A 5343-nucleotide genomic window follows, 5' to 3' on the forward strand; every position below is an offset into this window, starting at 1 on the left:
ATGGTAATTATAATTCTTAGAGCAACTTCTAAAAATAACTGAGAAATAGCTATAAATGCAATAGAGGAAATGAAATAGAATACAAAAATATCTGTTCAATACAAAATAGGTAGCAAAAGAAGAACAAAAATTAATTTATGAGACAAATAGGAAAAATCTAGCAAATGGCAGACCTAAATCCATCAATTTTAGTAATAACTTCAATTTTAAATAGATCAAGTACTCCAATCAAATGCAGAGACTGACAAATTTAAAAGAAGACAAAGCTATATACATCCTAAAAAATTCACCTTAAGTACAAATATACAAATAATTTGAAGGTGAAAGAATGATAAAATGCAAACAAAAATATTGGAAGTCCAGAGTGGCTATAGTGATATCAAATTATATAGCCCTCAAAACAGACTTATCTATTTAGAAGTAAAAAGAGAACACTCATAAGGATGAAAATGATCAATACATCAGGGAGGTACAGCAATTATAAAGACATATGCACCTAAAAACAGAGTTTCAAAATATGTGAAGCAAAAGTGACGAAGTGGGAGAAACGTATCTTGTTAGAGGAATGAGATTAAAAATCATTTGATAATGAGGCAGGTATAGAGAAGCAGGTGCAAATGGTAGTGTAAGTGTCACATCAGGATTTCTGTACAATTGTCACTTTCACAGTGAAAATGATTTGATAATGAATCTTGAGAGTCATTCATTTGTTCACACATTCATTTAGCATATATTTATTGAGCATTTATGTGTGGGGCAATAAACTTAGGGTGATTATATAGGGAATAAAATAGACATAATCCCTGCCAAAATAGAATTTAATGTTTCTTTTGTAGGAAGATGATTTACATAATGATTCTTCTTTATAAAGAGGAATTCAAGTTGTCCTAGCCAAAAGAGAGGAGAAATGGAGAGACTGACACCAGGCTGGATGAGACCCTAAGAAATCGCAAGTAGAAAGAATACTGGATTATATATGCTAGAGGACAGGGAGCAGGATAAAAATATGTAAGATATAACCTTGTTTAGTGAGGAAATGGCAATAGGATCAAGAAGACATGTGACAGTACTATGGAACTATAAAAGTGATTGGTGCAATGTGGATTCCTAGTGGCTACAAAGCAGAGTAGAATGATTAAAAAGAAAAAAGAAATAGATATGTATAAATACGAATATGTAATATAACACAATAAATATAAATAAAACATATTTCAGAAATAGGCAAAGTTTTGAGAACTCTTTGGAAGAAGTGATAGAAGGCAGGAAGGCTTTTCTTAGTAAGTATGGTTAGGTTTAAGTAGGAATATCATGAAGCAAGGCCATATGTAATTTGGCTAGAGCCCTCCCAAGGGGCAATGACAGCAGATATGCGCCGTCCGCAGTGGCTGAGGGAACACAACAGAAAGTTTTGAGAAATGAGGATGGAGGAGAGAGGGCTAGGAAATAATGCTGATGAATGCTTGACAACCAAGTTTTAAATGAAAGATGGAAATATGAGCAAAAGAATAATCCAAATAAAAATGATGCTGGAGAAAAATTATCCTTGCTGCTGTGTCACAGATTCGGAAATGGATTACCATATCAATACAAGTTGATCAAATAACATTTTTGGAGGGGTGGATTTCTCTCTTACCAAGTTTTCATAGCAAGGAAGCTTCTATTACTGCAATATCCTGTCTCCTTATTCATTCCTTTCCATGGAAAAGGAGATGACTTATTTGATTGGTGAGGTTTGTAAAAGGATTGAGCATGCATGATTACATTCCTCTCTATCTTTGGTATCCAACTCCTTATAAGAAGTTTCAGTTCACCTCTGATCTTCCATGCCATAAATTTTATGAAAGTAGACCTCTAGGAAGGTATTTATATGGGTGGGTATATATCTAAATTTCGGCCATAATATCAGTCAAACTATTGTTACCATACTCCATCTGCTTGACTCTTAGGTTTTGCAATGTTTTTGAACTTGGATGGAGAAGAGGAGTATTATTTACTATGTCTATCAAGCCTTAGGATAATGAATTAAAAATAAAACACAGACAATGTCTTAAAATATTCCTGTTTTAGCTTCAGTCTTGAATGTTTAGTTATTAATTAGAGATACTCAGGAAAGAGGTGAGCGTTAGTTATATAAATTTGGGATTCACTATTCTAAAGCAATATTTGAAGCTACAAGTTATTAGGGCCACCTGGGTGGCTCAGTTGTTTAAACATCTGATTCTTGATTTCGGCTCACGTCATGATCTCAGGGTGGTGGAATCAAACCTCATGTCAGGCTTCATGCTCAGCGGGGAGTCTGAGAGTCTCTCTCTCCCTCTCATTCTGCCCTTCACCACACTCACTTGCTCTCTCAAATAAATAAATAAATAAATAAATAAATAAATAAATAAATCTTTAGAAAAAAATAAAGCTACAAGTGATTAAATTGTCTAGAAAAGTAGAATGGAAAGATAAGAGGGCCAAGAGAAGAACTTTGTTGTTGAAGTCAGAGACTATAGAGGTGAAGGAAATGAAGGCAGAAGGCGTCTATTGATAAAATGGAAGAAAACTGGGATGCAAAAGTCATAAGTGGGAATAAGGAAGTGAGAAAAACAAAAAGAAAGATGAATAAATTAGAAAAAGGAATCTAGGCATTTACATATTTAAATGCAGAACAATTCAGAGCAATGCTTAGGCCACGGATGTGGACAAAAAGTCACTAAAGTAGAGGAATGGTGGAAACCACTGTGCTGAGAAAGATAAGGAATAGAAAATACACCACATTGATTAGTTATTTCCATCACATGCTAGTAATTCAGGATGATGGCAGGCTTTTCTGTGAAGTAGTTAGATTTATATAGTCCATTTTCTTAAAGAATGAGTAACATTCACCATATTTTACCAGGCACTTTCAGAAAGCACTGTTGATTCAACAAACACGGCTGACAGGGTTACTGATTTCCTTGAACTTATATTTTAAAGAAAGAATGAAATAATAAATGAATAAAGAAGAAAAAGGAACACATAGTGATGAGTTTCAAGCAGAGAGTTTAAATAGAGCAATGTGATACAGAGTGACAGTCTGGCTTCTTTAAATTGATACTAAGAGAGGCCTCTGTGCATGTAAGCAAGGCCCTTAAGATGATAAAAGATAGTGATGGGTGGGGCAGGGTGTGGCATGAGCCACAGGGGAAGATGGGTTTTGGGTCCTCTGGCCCTGTTATTCCAGGAAAAAAGATTCTGTTCTTCCTTTTTGAGAAAGGAATCAGCAAATACCTCTTACTTTGGTCCTACTTGGTTGTAAGATTATATACATGCCATTATGTTGCCAAATGTGTGGGACTAGATCAAACACACAAGTCAAAAAGAGGAATAATTAATTACTCAATCTCTTTAGAATATTAGATGCCTACATCATGGCAAGTTATATAGTCTGAGTTGAGCATATTTTCCATCAACTTTAAGAAATGAGGAAATTAAGTCCCTGAAAAAATGAGTCATTTAAGGCTGCATGTTGATTCTGGGGCTCAGCCCAGTCCAAGGTTGAGCTTTCAGATTCTAGTTTAAAGTACTGGAATGGTCAAACTCCTCTAACTAAGTTGAAGTGACACTGCTGGCTATTGCATATTGAACGCCCATATTGTAGTGGCCACTGGGTAGACTGACAAAGAAAAATTCGACAGGCTGTTAGAATATCTAATGACTGACTAACCGCTAAAAAAATTCAAGGAAAACAATGTCAAATACCCAGAAATACACAATTTGGACTATATTTTAAAGGCACATTGTGGGCACATCTCACAGAACCAAAATGGCAGCTCATCAAAAGCATACTTATTTGGGCTTTAGCCATTGACAAATCTAGATTCCAAAGGCAGTTACTCTAAACACATATGGTTTTTTGTTTTGGGGTTGGATTTTTTTTTTTCATATTTCAAACCCTCTCTGCCTTCAGATTAGTTATCAAAAGTAGTCTCCACCAGCAAAATCAAGGGTGCAACTATAGCCTTACATAATAGGAAAACACCAGAATCATATTTTCCAGGTTATTTAGTGATAGTGAAAGCAAAGACTATTTCTGTTTTACCAATAGTAAATCTTGCTTCAGCAGAATTCATTATTTCTAAGAAAGTGACATCATCATCAACATCATAATGATGATGATAATAATAATCTGAAAGCGTGGCAGAGACTTAGATAATGATAAAAAGCATTTGTTCTTGATGTTTACACAGATTTCAAAGGGTCTTTGAAATCACTGTACAATGGTTTTATATGTGCTTGAATCCAATAAACAAAACAAAGCAAAACAGGAAATTGGGCATTATGAGGAGCCCTTCATAGAAAAGAAAGAGTGAGTTTTATTTTATCTATTTTATTTTATTTTATTTTATTTTATTTTATTTTACTTTCACCACAAATGCATTTTCTTTTCTTTTTTCATTAAGTTTTTAAATTTTAATTCAAGTATAGTTAACATACAGTGTTATATTAGTTCCCGGTGTATAATATTAGTGATTCAACAATTCTATACACCATTTCTCAGTGCTCATCTAAGTATATATATATTTTTTAAAGATTTTATTTATTTATTTGACAGAGAGAGAGACAGCCAGCGAGAGAGGGAACACGAGCAGGGGCAGTGGGAGAGGAAGAAGCAGGCTCCCAACAGAGCAGGGTGCCTGATGCGGGGCTCAATTCCAGGACCCTGGGATCAGGCCCTGAGCCAAAGGCAGACGCTTAATGACTGAGCCACCCAGGAGCCCCTAAGTATATTCTTAATACCTGTACTCTTAATCCTGTTCACCGATTTCACCCATCCCCTCTACCCACCTCCCTTCTAATATACTTTATTTTAAATGAGTACCCTCAGTTAAAGTTATTTTTTCTTTTTCAACAAGAACATTTTTTACTTGAAGCATACTTCAGAATACGTGGTTCTCAAAGATATATATAAAACATTCCATCCAAGAAAATAGAATACACATTTTCTTCAAGTACACACAGAAGAATCCCCTGGTTAATTCATATAAAAAGAGACATAACAAATATTACAAATTTAAAAACACTGAAATCATACCAAGTACATTTTCCAATCACAATAGTACAAAACTAAAGATCAACAATAAAACAAAGCTAGAAAATCTACAATGTAAATATTAAATAACACACTACTGCACAAGCAATAAGCCAAATAAGAAATCAAACATCAAATCAAAATATGTCCCAAAACAAAAGAGAAAACAATATTCCAAAACCTATGGGATGCAGCAAAAGCAGCTGTTAGAGTAAGAAGTTATAAATGCTTGTATTAAGAAAAATGTTCAAATAAACAACATTATACCACAAGGAACTAGAAAAAGA

Source organism: Ursus maritimus, unplaced genomic scaffold (genome assembly GCF_017311325.1).
Source record: "Ursus maritimus isolate PB19 unplaced genomic scaffold, ASM1731132v1 scaffold_9, whole genome shotgun sequence".
NCBI lineage: Eukaryota > Metazoa > Chordata > Mammalia > Carnivora > Ursidae > Ursus > Ursus maritimus.